Source organism: Canis aureus, chromosome 3 (assembly GCF_053574225.1).
Source record: "Canis aureus isolate CA01 chromosome 3, VMU_Caureus_v.1.0, whole genome shotgun sequence".
In the NCBI taxonomy this organism is placed as follows: domain Eukaryota; kingdom Metazoa; phylum Chordata; class Mammalia; order Carnivora; family Canidae; genus Canis; species Canis aureus.
This window is the reverse complement of record NC_135613.1, coordinates 84,340,042-84,356,486: the sequence shown is the minus strand read 5'-3', so window position 1 is coordinate 84,356,486 and position 16,445 is coordinate 84,340,042. Positions and strand designations below refer to the sequence as shown.

Genomic DNA, 16,445 nt, shown 5'->3' with positions numbered 1-16,445 from the left:
AGGGAAGCTGGAAAATCAAATACTCAGGAGAGTAATGGGGTTGGCAAGGAAGAGCACCTAAATTACAGAAGACCACTTACATTACCAATCACTTCAGCCTTTTCAGAATTCTGACATAAATGCCACAAACATATTAGGGAAGCTGGTAAGTTGTATCAGGTGTCAGGATTCTTGGTAAGTTTTTGTTTAGCAATAAAGTTTTTTTTTTTAAGGTGATGATTTTGAGCACTGAAAGTTTATGTATGAATGTCTATTAATATCACTAAGACCCAGTAAGAATTCAGAAGTCGGATCCTTGCTTATTAAAGGCAGGTCTTGGCCTCATTATCATTATATGAGGCCTCAGTCTCTCATATTACTTACTCCTCGAATGATTTTCCAGAAGGTGTTATTGCCATGATAGATTTTCCTTTCCTTTTTCATCTGAGAGTTACTCAGATCTGGCTGACATCAGGATCACCTGTAGATATTTATTTATTTATTTGTTTGTTTGTTTGTTTGTTTATTTAAAATAAGGAACCCTTCATGAATTTGCCTGTCATCCTTGTGCAGGGGCCATGCTCATCTTCTCTGTATCTTTCCAATTTTAGTACGTACGCTGCGGGAGGGAGCACCACCCGGGGATGTTTAAAAACAAAGATGCCCTCCCTTCCCCTCTACCTCTGCAGTTGATTGAATAAAAATTCTTAAGGTCGGGTAGCTCCTGGCCGGCTCAGTCGGTAGGGCATGCGATCCTTGGTCTTGGGGCCATGAGTTCAAGCCCCACGTTGGGTGTAGCGCTTACTTAAAAAAAAAAATCTCAGCATAAGGCTCTGGAATTTGTCTTTTGGCCTAGCTCCCTAGGTGATTCTGATGAAACCAGTTCATGAACTTTGGAAATTGTAATTCTTTAACTTGAAGGCTTTTACAGGCTCATCTTGTTGGAGACTTTTCTCTCTGTTACTATGGCTTGAGCATGTCCTCAATTCCTCTTGAATCTGGAACTTTCTCAAGCTGTTTTTATATACATATGTATATGTGTGTATATAAAAATATATATAATATAATTATATAATAATATATAAATATTACACATATTCACACATATAAACTTTTTTTTTTAAGATTTTATTTATTTATGAGAGAGCATGCCCAAGTACTGGTGCATGCATGAGCGGGGTGAGGGAGGGGCAGAGGGAAAGGGAGAAACATACTTACCACTGAGCTTGGAGCTCAACTTGGGGCTTGATCCCAGGACCCCGGGATCATGACCTGAACTGATGCCAGATGCCCAACTGACTGAGCCACCCAGGCGCCCAAAAGTTCTTGGTGTTTATTGTCAAATGGCTCCCTAGAAGTTCTGCATTGATTGAAGTGTCCATCTTTTTTTTTTTTTTAAATGGCTTCATTAAGGTATCATTCATAATACCATTCAATTCACTCGTTTAAAGGGTACAGTTCAGGAGCTTTAGTACATTCTGTAGTAGAGTTCTGTAGCGGTCACCACAATCAGTTCTAGAATATTTTCATAACCCCCAGAAGAAACTCCACACCTCCTGGCCATCTCGTTCGTCTTCATTCCCCATCTCTATTCTGCTTCCTGTCTCCACTCATGTGCCATTCTGCATAGTTTACGTAAGTGAAATCACTCAACATTGCAGTCCTTTTGCGACTAGCTCCTTTGAGCAGAGCACTGCGCCTGGTCGCAGCAGACATGCCGCACCACCGTGCCTCCCTTACTGGGGTCTACCCATTTCTGGTGTCCACAGGCTCTTCTGTTTTTGACAAGCAAAAGCTGAGAGGCCTGAGAAGCAGAGACGCCTGCAGAGAGTTAGGCAATCTCTTGGGCCTGGAGAGATAAAGATCAGAGTTGAAGGACTACAAAGGCTCTCAGTACTGGAGGCCCAACATCCCAGAAGCAAAGAAGACCCAGGGGGTGAGCCTGAGACCAGCAGTGGCTTTCCTCTTGAGGTATTTGCCGCTAAGCTGTGCCGGTCAAGAGGCTAACCAGCAAAAAGCAACCGAATGGAAGGGTGGGGATTATGGTAGCTTTACATCACTGGGGAGACCAAAGCTGCAATTCAGGCCCACCAAGTCTCTGAGGCAGCTTCTGGAAGGTCAGGCTGAGGAGCAGACCCAATGTGATAGTTTTCCGGAGGGAGTGAGCTCCAGGGGACTGAGTGCCCTGCCCTCCCTCGGCCTGCCAGGGGATTGGGGGATGGTGGAGGGAGATGGTGGTAGTTACTGGGGCTGTCAGGCCCCAGTGGTGTTCCATGCCTTGACCCACCAGAGTTTACTCTGGAACGTCCCTCATGTTGGGTGCTAATGGTTTGTGCCCTTTTCTGTAGGCCCATGATACACTCTGCCGCTTTGAGGCTTCCCCCTAAAATCGTGTGAGAGGAGAATAGAGAACTCCTGACAGATTCTCTTTGAAATCGCCTTCAGATTTTACCAGCCAACCAGCTGTTCTTTGTAAAAAGGAAAAGGCAGACATCAAGGTTTATCATTCTTCAGAACTCACACTGAGTGGTGGTTCCTTTTGAACTCTCAAGGATTTTAATGTAGAATTGTCGGTCTGAGACCCCCAACGAGACTCTTGGCCTTGGTTTTTCTTTTCTTTGAGGAAGGAGGAGGACTCGGTGCCCGGCGGGGAGTAGAAGGGCAAAGAGACATATAAATGGAGTGGGAAAAGGGTACCTTTCCAGATCTGCTTGAGCCACTTAGGTCCTTGCTTATTTTTGTCACCCTGTTTTCTTTTTTCTTTTTTGAAGTCATCCTGTTTCCTAATCTTTTTTTTTTCTTTCTTAAATCTTTTTTTCAGTTTTCTTCTGGTTACACAGTATTGTCTTTGATGATGGCCAGCAATGAATCAGAAAAGTTTCTTTAGGATGTTTTCTGCAATAGTGTTTAGTTTGTGATGCATCAGTCCTGTAATAGTAAAAGTGCTACTGATTCTGAAGTTTTTCTGCCATTGTCTGTTCACTTATACAGTTTCTTAAGTTTTTTTTTCAAAAGTTTTCTTCCAATGGCATAAAATTTTTCCTGGAGGGGTGCCTGGCTTGTTCAGTGGGTAGAGCATGTGACTCTTGATCTCAGGGTCATGAGCTCAAGCCCCATGTTGGGTGTGGAGCCTACTTAAAATAAATAAACAAATAAAACAAATTTTTTTTTATATGGAGTTTTTCTGCAATCTCGAAATTTCGTTGTTTGCTTCACTGTTAGCACTCATGACACATGTTAAATATGATTGGCATCGGTAGAAATACCTAGAGGACTCTATTATCACTTTCTCATTTTTTATCTTTACCCTCAGACTTGTCTGTTTAGATGGAAATATTCCAAATCCATAACAGCTTAATGAAAAACACTTTAAATTTGGAACCTAGTCAAAGGCTTATTGTGATTATTTTTTAAAGTTGTCTAAAGCTTTTGTTATTTTATTTTATTTTTATTTATTTATTCAGAGAGAGAGAGACATAGGTAGAGGGAGGAGCTGGCTCCCTGCAGGGAGCCCAATGTGGGACTCAAACCCAGGATCCCAGGATCACGCCCTGAGCTGAAGGCAGATGCTCAACCATTAGGCCACCCAGGGGTCCCTCAGAAGCTCTTATGAAAGTCTCATTTCCCTGATGGTTTACTCTCTCAGCAACCTTTGGTTCCTCAGGCCTATTTTCCCTAATTAAAATTGTATTTATATTACTTCATTGTGGAATTAAAAATAATATTTTGGTCCTATGACTCTGCCCTCACTCGGGGTTTCCAGTACTCTTAGCTGGGGGCAGAGGGGCCCGACGGGATAGGGTGCAGTGCTGGCACGGGCTGGGGTGGTGTTCAGGCTGGGCAGACCCACGCCTGGGCAGGTTATGTCTGCTCCCTCTCTGGCATTTCCTGCTCTGGGAAACGGAGCGCAGTGTTGCATTAGCCTCCGCAGGGTTGGGGTGAAGAGCAAAGCAACAGGTCTGTCAGGAGACTTGGAACACCGTGCTAGGCAAGGTGATAGTATTGTTATTTTAAACGTCTCATTTTTAGTTTTTTCTCGGTGTTACTAGAGTGAAATATTAAAATTGAGAAACTTACGTGACGATTATTTAGGCTTCCTCTTCTTGGCAAGACTGGGGAGTTTGTGCTGAAATTTCTAGAATTCTGTTATTCATCCCTTACTACTTACGCCACCAGTTCCTGTTCATCTTTAAGAACAGAGTCTAGTAGCTTTTTTGTCTTTTCTTTTGAGTTCTAACACCGTTTTGTCCAGAGATCGGTTAAATGTAAAATTTCTACTTGCCGTTCCAAATGAGTGGGCACAGTAGAAACCCTTCATTTTCATTTCACTTGGCCTAATTTTGTAGCTTTCAAATTTATTTTTTTTTTTTTTTTTTTTTTTTTAATTTTTATTTATTTATGATAGTCACAGAGAGAGAGAGAAAGGCAGAGACATAGGCAGAGGGAGAAGCAGGCTCCATGCACCTGGAGCCCGATGTGGGATTCGATCCTGGGTCTCCAGGATCGCGCCCTGGGCCAAAGGCAGGTGCCAAACCGCTGCGCCATCCAGGGATCCCAGCTTTCAAATTTAATATTGCATCTCAGTCGTGTAGTGGTTAGCAGCTGTTCAGAGCACTCCTTTATGATTCTGTGCTATTGTTTTCGGAATTATGAAGGTACTTGTTTTAAAGATTTTATTTATTTATTTTGAAAGAGAGAAAGTAAGAGCGTGCATGCATGTGTGACAGCAGGGGCAGGCAGAGGGAGAGAGAGAATCTCAAGCATACTCCATGCCCAGTGCTGAGCCTGATTGGGGGGGGGGTGTCAATCTCACAACCCTGAGATCATGACCTGAGCCCAAATCAAGAGTTGGTTGCTTAAATGACTGAACCACCCAGGTGTCCCGAAGATACAGGTTTTAAGCAACTCCCCTGGTTTGTTGTGACACTAAATTAATTAACAGATTGCTAAGTGTGAATTGCTTAGACCAGTGACTAGCACATGGAAGGCACTCAGTACGTGTTAGCTGTCCACATATCCTGTCCCTGTGATTGGCCCCATGCACTGGCTCATCCCTCAGCCGTGTCCCAGGGCACAGTGCCAGAACCAGAGGGCTGTGGTTAACGGTAGATGCTCATGCAGCTGGTGGGATGGGTGTTTCCCAAGGCTTTCATTAAAAAGAATGGTGTAAAACCCAAGATCAATCAGGTCAGGAGTCAGAGATCCAGGAAATAAATCCAGAATCAGAGCCTGGGAGTTTGTGAGCTAGGAAACTAGGAGGCGGGGGGGAAAAGGAACAGTTGAAATAGATCCAGAGGGTGGCTTGTGCTGACTGGGCCTTTGACAGGAAAGTCAACTGCCTTTGTATCCCCTCACCTGGCCATCCTGCTCCTCCTAAAATGAAAGTCTTTGGAGTTTCCTCATGTTGGGGAAGTATTTATATGGAAGTGAAAAGAATGAGCCTGAGGTTTGATAGGACATTGGCAATAAGGGCAATCCCTGCTGGGGCGCCCGGGTGGCTCAGTCGGTTAAGTGGCCGTCTTCGGCTTGCCTTTGGCCATCATGATCCCGAAGTCCTGGTGAGATAGAATGGTGGTGAGGTCCAGAGCCCATGGCCAAGAAAGCATTTTTTATTAAAGCGTGAGGATAGGACCTGTGGGCGGAAAGAGAGGCTGCCCTGGGGTTGTGAGGAATGGCTGATTATATACTATGGGGATGGAGGAGGTAAGGACGAGGGGAGGGTGTCCTAAAGGACTTTCATCTGCTGAAGGAGACCCTTAGGACCCTGGAGGCCTGCTTGTTTTCGAGCTAAGGTTGTTTTTCCTTCTAGCAAGCGTGACTAACACTGAGATAGTTGGAAGTTTCCTGGAGGAATGTCACACACCCCACCCAGGAGTGGGGGCAAGGGGGGGCAGGTTGTGGGGTGTCCTCTTATGCTTTGTCATCAGCTAGCCTCTGCTCCCTCATCGCTGAGATCGAGCCGGGAGTCTGCTTCTCCCTCTTCCCCCTTCTCCTGTTCTCACTCGCTCTCTCTCAAATCTCAAGTAAATAAAATATAAAAATCTTAAAAAAAGAAAAAAAGCAATTGCTGCTATTTATTATTCACCTACCGTGCGCCAGACACTTGGGCAGGTGCCGTGTGTGGTCGCTACCCTGCTCCGAGGAGCGCAGAGCTGACTGGCTGCCAGGGGTTCCAGAAAGGTCAGCGCCTGGACCGGGCGGCAGGGTTGCCCTGGCCACCGCGGGAGCGCGGGTGCAGTCTGGCTGGGCGGGGGACAGGCGGGGCAGGCTTCACTGGCCATGGGAGGACTGGGGCCTGAGTGACCCTGGGTTTTCTTCACGGTCTCGAGGGAAAAAGGTACCAGTGAAGTCCCACGTCCAGCACGGCAGAGCCCGCGTGACTGCTGCAGGCATCGTCCAGGGCGTATTTTTATTTCTGTTTGTTTCTGTGGTAAAGCACACCTGGAGTAGAACCCGCCCCCGAGCGGCTCGGCCTGCGGCGCGGGGTGGTGCAGCCAGGCCTGAGGTTCCCGCAGCCCTCCCGGCCGGGTCAGCGCCGGGCCAGGCCTGTGCTCGGCCTGCGTGGGGCCGCCTGCTAGCGGGCCTCGTCCGGGCCCTTTGTGCTGATGGCACCGCGCCTCGTGTTTCTAAGGTTCATCCACCTCGTGGCTTCGGTCAGAATTTCCTTCCCTTTTAAAGCCGAGTCAGGTTTCCCTCTGCGTAGACCCCACTGCGTCTCGCCCGTGTCCCCGGCACCCGTGGCATTCCGCAGAGCAGTGTTCTGGGCCTGGATCAGGCTCCCGATTGTTCTCTGAAGGCCACTTTACTTAGTAGTCGGAGAAGGGGGAGCCCCCCCGCCCCCGCCTCTGCTCCCCCTACCCCGACTGTAACTGTTTCTCTTATCTCAGAAAATCCTTAATCTCATGTTCTGCTTTCACTTCTGATTCTCACCTATTCCCTCAGAACGAGAAGGTTCTTTCCTTCTCCCTGACATTCTTCTCGCCTTCTCCACCCCACTTCCCTGCCTACTTTGCTGGTTTGGGTATTTCTTGCTCAGACATCCCCCCTGCTCTGTTTACGCCTTTGCCTTCCTGCCTCCTCTCCTCGGGCTCACGGCTCACGTTCTCTCCGGAATACTCTTGTTTTCTGCTTCCTCAGGGCTTTTCTCTTTTCTTTCTTTCAGGCCTCCCTTACTCCCTTCTCTCCTTCCTCTAGTTAATTTCTTCTTACTGTACCATTTTTGATTTATGGCTCACAATTCGCCCTAATTATCATTTCTTTCATTTAACATCTGAGCTGCTCACCATCGTCTAGTATTCTAAGCATTTTGCAAATATTAGCTCACTTGATCCTCTTTACACTGTACGAAGCACATCCCACTGTCATCCCATTCCATGTTATACCTGGTGACGCCGAGCCACAGAGAGGTTCGGTAGGTAATTTGTACAAGGTCCCCCGTTAGTGAAGCCACAGGGGCCAGGATTGGAAACCGCAGGTCTGGCGCCAGCTTTTGGGCCGAACCTTCACTGCCTGAATGCAGTTCCCTAGCTCAAGGGCAGTGGGGTGTAGTAGTTCAAGGTTGAGTTAAACAAAAAAATGCTTGTCCTGCCAAGTTCTAAATGTTTTTTTTAATTTATTTTTTAAGAAACTATTTTTTAAAGATTTTATTTTATATATTTTAAAGATTTTATTTATTCATGAGAGACACAGAGAGAGAGGCAGAGACATAGTCAGAGGAAGAAGCAGGCTCCATGCAGGGAGCCTGACGTGGGGCTCGATCCTGGGTCTCCAGGATCACGCCCTGGGCCAAAGGCAGGTGTTAAACTGCTGAGCTACCCAGGCTGCCCTAAAGATTTTATTTGAGAGAGAGAGAGAGAGAGAGAGAGAGAGAGAGAAAGGAGGAGGAGGAGGAGGGGAAGGGGAAGGGAAAGGAGAAGGAGAGAGGGGCACAAGCAGGGGGAGCAGCAGGGGGAGTGGGGAGTGAGAAGGATCTGCAGAGCGGGGAGCCCAGTGTGAGGCTCAATCCCAAGACCCTGGGATCATGACCTGAGCAGAAGGCAGACGCTTAACCAACTAAGTCCCCCAGGCGCCCCACTCTAAAAATGTTTAGAAACCAGTGCTTATATCCAGAAGTCCCAGGGGTAGCCGGTGCACAGGGTCCAAGAGCACCTGGCTCTGCGGGGCCCCAGACAGACGGGTTCCACAGCTGGCTGCTGACAAAACCCAAAGGCAGAGAATCAAGTGGTGGGGAACTAAAAAGAATTTATTTCAGGGAAGACCTTGGGCTAGCATCTCAAAGACTGTCTCCAAAGTGCTGAAAATAGTTCAGGTTTAATTAAATAAGGAAAATGTGGGGCAAAGGTGGGTGGGTACATGCAGGTGGGCAAGTGAAGGTCAGGTCTAATCATTGCCTGGGGTCAGTCCCATGGGGTCCTGCTGGCCCAGGGCAGATCTCATGGCTTGTGGGGGGGTTCCGGTTGCCATCACAGGGTGCTGTGCCCACAGGGGTCTTCGCCTGGCCCAGGAGACTTGCTGGAAAGAACCCAATTAGAAAGTTTAAGGTCACAATGGAGACAGCCAAAGTCGTTTTTCATCATCTTATATCTTCACAGGAGTCTTTATTTACCTTTTATCTAATACTCCTTAAATCTATGTTTCTTTTCAAGTTCCATGATTAAAAAAAAAATCGTTTAATCTTATAGTTTAAGGACTGAAAAGATATATAGAATTGAATTGTAGATATAGATGATAGATGTAAAACTGAAAAGCAGTTTGATGAAGTTATTTTATAAAGAGGCAACCGATTTTCCTTAATATATTCGGTTTTGTTTTCTAGCTTTGTTTAATCACTGACCTCCGACATCCTAACAGATGGTTCCGTACGTTTTTATTTCAGCCAAGTTTATTTTATTTCAATTAAATTACTAGTAAATAAACTTTTTTTATTATCCCAAGAATCAAAATAGAGTGGGTAACATAACTATTTCATTGTATTTTTTAAGTTTTTTTTTTTTTAAAGATTTTATTTATTTATTCATGAGAGACACAGAGAGAGAGAGAGAGAGAAAGAGAGAGAGAGAGGCAGAGACACAGGCAGAGGACAAAGAAGGCTCCATGCAGGGACCCCGAGTGGGACTCGATCCCAGGACCCTAGGATCACAACCTGAGCCACCCAGGCGTCCCTAGTGTGTAACAACTTTAAAGGAAATACATAAAGGAGTATCCACCAATGTTAATTATCAGCATTTGGAGTGTAATCCATGCCTAAATTGCTTTCTGTCTTGCACTTATCTTGACTGGGATGGTTTAGCTGGGAAGTCAAGGACAATAAACTTAAAGAAAAAAAAAAAAAGAAAAGGAAAGCTGAGACAAACAGCTTTAGGCAGCGAAAGAAATCTCTGCTTAAAGCATCATCTAAATCCTTCCCTCTGTCAACCCGGTGGTGCGGTGTAGGGGTGAGAGCACTCGAAGTCGCAGGCTCTGGTTTTTGTGCTGTCTCTATTTGCTCCATGACTTGAGTGACTTGAAGCGATTCGTCTTATCTCTCAGACTTGTGACTTTGTCATCTATACAATAGAAGTTGCTCTGGATGAGTGGTTCTCAAACTATCCTTCCTCCCCCAGATTGTGTTCTACAGCCACACCAAGGCGTTCTCTCATATAAATAAAAATAGAGGATAGAATTTTCTTAATTTTGAGTTTTTACCACCTGAGATGTCACTAACCCTTTGTTGCTATTGCTGTCAATTGTCTTAGCCAACGTGCTGAGTGATGGCAAATGAACAAGTGGCCAAAATAAAAAAAAAAAAAGGAAATATCTAGTCCTGCTTAATTTGATAATTTTGGGAAAAAGTGCATAGTGGGGTTAGATGTGATTTTTATATAGCTCATATATAATGGACTTATTTGTGCTGGAATCATAACCCAGGTGAGGTGTTCTTAGATTATAGGATGAAAAGCAGTGTAGGATAGTGGCCAAGCACGTGAGCTCAGCAGCCAGATTGCTCAGGCTTGTGTTGCAGCTCTGCTATTTACTTACTAGCTCTTGCTAGCTCCGTTCCCTGGACAAGTCTTTTAACCTCTCTCTTTCTCCTCCCCTACACAGTGGAGGTAATAACATACCTACTTCATAGGTTATTATGAGGATTAAATGAATCAGTGTATGGTAAAGTACTTAGAACATGCCTACCGCTTAGTAAATACTTTATAAATATTAGCTATCATTATTCTGTGGTATTAATTGTGAAATATATTAATATTTAACGGTACCCAGCAAAGAACATTGATTTCCAGGGCTATCTTCCAAACGTGTTTGAGAAGCCTGGGTCAGGAATTTCTCTTCTTATTCTGAAATTCTTTTATTCCATGTCATAGAATTGGATTCCCTATAATCTTCTTGCTCCCTTTTTATAACTTAATCCCTTACTGAACATGTTTTTTCACTATACATAGAGTGAAATCACTTTTTTTCATTTCTCAAGTGGAATCTAGTCTTAAATATGACTTCAGAAGGGTTTCCTATTTCTTGACAAAGATGTCTATATATCCTATACATTAGTTACAATTGTTATCTATTATTAAATACCTAATATACTTCATTCTTTGTCCTTCTGGATGAAGAATGTGGAGTTCAGAGAGAGTAAACCAATTGTTAAGAGCCCTAAGTGGCAGATCCAAGATTTTAAGCCAGGCTGTCTGACTCCAAAGCCTGCTGCTCTATAAGTAGGACAAATCCCAATTCCTATTCCAGGAGCTGTAGTATTTATGGTCACTAATTTGAGGGACGCCTGGGTAGCTCAGTGGTTGAGTGTCTGCCTTTGGCTCAGGTCGTGACCCTGGGATCCCGGGATAGAGTCCCACATCAGGCTCCCATGTGAGGAGCCTGCTTCTCCCTCTGCCTGTGTCTGCCTCTCTCTCTGTGTCTCTTGTGAATGAGCGAATAGAATCTTAAAAACAAACAAACAAACAAACAAACAAACAAAAAAACCCCCAAAATTAATTTGAAACAAGCTCAGGCAGCAGCACACCTCTAAGTGCTCCTGTTCTACATGAATATTTTTGAAGGATGCTCTTTTTTTTACTTTGGTCAGCAGAAGTCACCATATAGCTGTTCCTACTCTTTCAAAGAATGACAGTGGATCAAGCCATCAGGTGCAGGGCAAATAAGAAGTTGCTTGTGTATTAGGCCTGAGGGCCTCTGGGTTCAGTGGCACCCCACTGGCCCCAGAGGAACTCCCATCCTGGCCCCATCCGCCTTCATCTGCTACCTGGAGGATTCTGCTGCCACAGCCCTGGGCTGGCTGCCCTGTCCCAGCATCGCCGGGATGCAGGCGCCCGAGCTCAGGGAAATGCTGGGGCAAGGGAAACATTCTGGAAACATTCTGCCTCGGCCTCCCCTTCTGGGGTGACTGGCCCCCTTCTGTTCTTGCTCCCCAGCCCACCCACAACTCCCTTCCCCAGCCTGGGACTCCACTTTCTTCACTCTCTTTCTTACACATTTTATGTTCATTTTGCAAATCTGTGGACCTCACTCTAGCTTCTTTTCTAGGTGTGTCTAGTGTTGGCTTTTAGGGAAGGAGCCAGCAGTTTATGATAATTAGTCGGTTTGTAATGAGCTGGGAAAGTTAATTTGTAAGTGCACGATATGGAATGTGGGACACCTCTTTCCGCATAAATAGGCAGAGAAGGTGCCAGGCCAGTACAGAAACCTCTGTTGAATTCTTCATGTTTCCAGGTCTTAATAATGTACCAGTAGTCCTGTGGAATTTAATCACTATGCGTAACAGCATTTTATTTTATTTTTAAAGATTTTATTTATTTGAGAGAGAGAGAGAGAGAGTGCCTGAGCACAAGCAGTGGGGAGGGGTGGAGGGAAAGGGAGAAGCAGGCTCCCCACTGAGCAGCGAGCTGGATTGGGGGCTCAAGGTCAGGACCCTGGGATCATAACCTGAGCTGAAGACAGACGCTTCAGCTACTGAGCCACCCAGGTGCCCTGCATAATAGCATTTTATTTTATTTTATGTCATTTTATTTTTTAAAGATTATTTATTTATCCATGAGAGACACACAGAGAGAGGCAGAGACACAGGCAGAGGGAGAAGCAGGCTCCCTGCGGAGAGCCCAGTGCAGCACTTGATCCCAGAACCTGGGACCATGATCTAAACCAGAGTTAGACACTCAACCATGAGCCACCCAGGTGCCCCATATAATAGCATTTTAAGTGAAATTTTATTTATAGCTCAACCTGTTATCTCGGCTACACATCTACCTGTGAAGGCAGATCTGCGCCTTGTCTTCCACCTCTGTGTACAGGTGATGAAGTGAGAGCTTCTCCACTTTAAATGCTGGGTGGCTTCAGAGTAGTGACTTCATCTAGCACTATAGGCCCAATGCTGGTGGGAACCAGGCCGGTGGATGATGAGGGGTAAGGCTTCAGGAGAGGTGGGGTGCCGTGGCGTCGGGATGGGCACTCTAGGAACTAGGAGGGAGGCAGGCATCTGGGGAGGCCGGGGGCACTAGGACACTCCATTGACATATTTAGACCCAACCTTATAGCGAACTGGCTAGAAAAGCAGGGGTTCATCTTAACTTCTTCCTCCCCCTTACTCTCCAGCACTGTCACCCTTCTCATGCAGGTCTCACCTGGAGCGAGCTGGGAGGTGGGCTGTCCATCTCCCCACCCAGACAGTGAGCTCCACAGGAGCAGGGTTTTCACTCACCTTTTTATGTATCTGATGTTCACAAAGTGAGGGGAAAAATTGTTACCATTTCTCAATGTTCATCATTACACCCTGTGATCCCAATTGTTACCATGTTTTATTGAATCTGAGACATTAGTGGTAAGATACATAATTGCTTTATGTATTGTTACAAAAGAGAAGGCCTTGCCAGTTAAACTCTGATACAAATGCTTTTGCCACTTAGAATTTTTATTATATACTTATTGAAAGAGCTCTTTTAGATTTATTTAGACATAGATTTTTATCACATCACTCTTATGCACACATAAAAAGGAAAATGTAAGTGAAAGAAATTGATTAAGGTATTCCCCTGATTTTATCTGACTCTTCAGAATCACTTTTGACTCCGAGTCATTGACGTATCTCTGTGCCACCAAGAGTGGTGGTGGTGCGGTGTTTCCTGGGGCGCCTGGGTCGCTCAGTCAGGTGTCTGTCTTCAACCCAGGTCATGAACCTGGGGTCCTGGGATCCAGGCCCATGTGAGGCTCCCTGCTCAGTAAGGAGCCTGCTTCTCCCTCTCCAGCTCCTCCTGCTTGTGGTCCCCCTTTCTCGAATAAATAAATCTTAAAAAAAAAAATAGTGTTGGTGATGCAGTACTTTTTAAAAGAGGTCATACCGCTATCTCCAGGAATCTCCTCCAGGCAGCTAGAACCATCCTGGGAGTTTTGATCCTGGTGTTTTTTCACTCGACCTGTGGCAGGCTTGTCTTTCCTCATATCTCAGAAATGATGGTGCGTAGCGCAGCTTCATCCCTCTCACTGTCTTCCATATCCAGGTCCTACAGGCCTTTGGCTGTTAAAGTTATTTTCCCAGTGATGGATATTTGCATCCCTTGCAGTTTTAATGCCAAATCATAGTATAATCTCTGAAGGTATTTAAAGTGGCAGTTAGGCTCAGGGCGTCCAGTGTGGACAACACACACGACTCAGTGAAGCGAGGACAGAGCCCATAAATGACTGTGAGCAAGGTCACAACAAGCGGCCAGCGGCATCCACATCCTGACCGACACGGTGGAGATAGTGACCGCAGGACACCACGGTTGTAAAATAGATCCCTAGTTCAGAAATGTTAAGATGCGGGAAAAAAGAAAAAGCATCATAGACTTGACAAAATATAGATTGTTAATTCCTACAACATCCTTGCTGGGCAGATCATTTGGATTTTCAGACGAGGAGACTGGGGATCCGTGTGTGGCTTACTGACGTCATATCTACCAGGCGCGGTGGATTGGGAGAGTAGAGCCCCGATTTCTTTGACTCTAAAGCTCATACTTTCAAGTCTACGGCATTATTCAAGAAAAGAAAAATAGGCGAGAAGCTTCAAGGAAGCAAGGATCTTTTTGGATTTTGTTTTTGTTTTTGATACACTGATGTTTTTTAAGGACCCAGAACAGTACCTGGCATGTACTAAGTACTTAATACCTGTTCAATAAAGCCCCTCAAGAGAAGATGGAAGTGCAGTCATGTCCTCCTTTTCTAGAAATGAAGTTTATAGCATTTTAGACAAGGGGGGAAAGCCGGGAAGATGGGTGACCATTTTCAGGCAAGGTGGAGTGTGCGGTTCATCATTTCTTTCAGGTGTTAGGAGAGGCAACCTTGTGAGGAGGGGAAGGACATCCGTCCCCAGCCGAGTCTGTCAGCACCAGCCTGTTGCACACACTAGGTTGTCCCTGGACTCTTCCTCCCCACCTTCTGCAAATTCACATCAATAGGACTTGATGCATTGTGCAGTTAGAAATAAATAAAAAAAGGGAACACAAATCTGATAAGCCTTACCCTAAAGGAAGTTTGTATATAGGGCATTTGTTGTTTGATCAATTGCTAAGTTTTATTTATTTTAATTTTTAATTTTTTAAAAGATTTTATTTATTTATTCATGAGACACACACACACACATGCAGAGGCAGAGACATAGGCAGAGGGAGAAGCAGGCTCCCTGTGGGGAGCCCGATGTGGGACTCGATCCCGGGACCCCAGGATCACACCCTGGGCCGAAGGTGGTGCCAAACCGCTGAGCCACCTGGGCTGCCCAACTGCTAGGTTTTAAAAAAGATACGAAATGTTTTGAAAACTCTGAAGCTCATACAGTTCATCTGTAAATATAAAAGTTGACATATTTGAGCACTAGAATCTTGTGCCTGGAATTTTCCCCATGTATCATGGAACCCTCACAGTAATCTAGGAGGTAATTTTTTAAAAAAAGATTTTATGTATTTATTCATGAGAGACACAGAGAGAGAGGGAGAGACACAGGCAGAGGGAGAAGCAGGCTTCCTGCAGGGAGCCCAAGGTGTGACTTGATCCCAGGACCCTGGGGTCATGCCCTGAGCCGAAGGCAGACGTTCAACCACTGAGCCACCCAGATGCCCCTCTAGGAGGTAATGAATGTCTCCATTTTCCATATGATGATATTTAGGACTCAGAGAATAAACAAGTGATGTGGCCAAAGTTATGTACTAGTGAGCTGATGAGCCAGTCTGGCAGCTAGGATGTTCAACTGAGATTCTGCAGATTTTCTTCTACACTCTGCAGCTTTCCCTCTAAGCTTAAGGCAGGATTAGGCTTTAGAAACCACTTTACACCCCCCTTCCCCCTTTTAAAAAGATTTTATTTATTTATCTGAGAGAGAGAGAGAGAGAGCGAGAGAGAGCATAGAGAGGACAGCAGGGGAGGGAGAGAATCCAAGCAGACCCTGCACTTAGCAGAGCTACATGCAGGGCTCAATCTCACAATCCTGAGATCACGACCTGAGCTGAAATCAAGAGTTGGGCACTTAACCAACTGCACCACCCAGGCACCCCTAAGTAAATCACTTTATATCCTCCAGCATCAGTGTCCCCATTTTTAAATAAGAGTGTAAAGCGGTGGGCACCTGGGTGGCTCAGTCGAGCTTCCATCTCTTGGTTTTGGCTCAGGTGGTGTGAGATTAAGCTCAGCACGGAGTGCTTGGGATTCTCTCTCCCTTTTCCTCTGCCCCTCCCGCTTGTGTTTGCTCTCTCACTAGAAATAAAAATAAAAATAAAAATCTTTTAAAAAATGACTTATTTAGTAGTGGAGTCATGTCTAGAACTTAGTTTTTTTTTTTTAAGATTTATTTATTTTAGAGAAAAAGAGCACAAGTGGGGGTAGGGATTGAGGGAGAAGGAGAGAGCAGATTCCCTGCTGAACTCAGCTTGATGTGGGGCTCCCTGTCATGACCCTGAGATCATGCCCAGAGGTGATAACAAGAGTCAGAGGCTTAACCTACTGTGCCACACACGCACCTGTTTTTTTTTTTTTTTTAAGATTTTAAGTAATTTCTACATCCATTGTGGGGCTTGAACCCACAACCCCGAGATCAAGAGTCACATGCTCTACTGACTGAATCAGCCAGGCACCCCTTAGAATTGAGTTTTCCTGAGCAATTTATTAAATAATAAATAATTACAGAATGTCACACGGGTGTTTGAAGTAGTTTGATAGGTTGAGAAACTCAATAGGTTTTATCACAATATCTTAAAGAACAAGAACTACAAAGAGGATATTCTGTGGCACTGCTTTGGATTCCAGACACTTTCTGAATTAAAGAATCTTCACCATCTTGGGTTTCTTTATTTGCTAATGATATTCTAAAATTATTAAGAACTGGGACCATGGGCAGTATCTCACATCCTTATTGCTCAATGTTACATGCAACCTTTCCTATGTGTAGATGAACTGTTCTGTTGTTTTTGCTCCACATCTACTGAGTAGTTATTTCCATTCTTCTT

The 16,445-nt window shown here is 45.1% G+C and overlaps 1 protein-coding gene and 1 non-coding gene across 7 annotated transcripts in view; one reads left to right on the top strand and one right to left on the bottom strand.

Annotated features, from left to right (window-relative positions):
• PRDM10 (PR/SET domain 10) overlaps positions 1-16,445 on the top strand; it is a 95,368-nt gene that overhangs the window by 13,085 nt on the left and 65,838 nt on the right. The window lies entirely within an intron of this gene.
• LOC144311662 (U6 spliceosomal RNA) lies at positions 508-614 on the bottom strand. Its single transcript, XR_013377247.1, has one exon. It is a non-coding gene; the product is annotated as a U6 spliceosomal RNA (small nuclear RNA).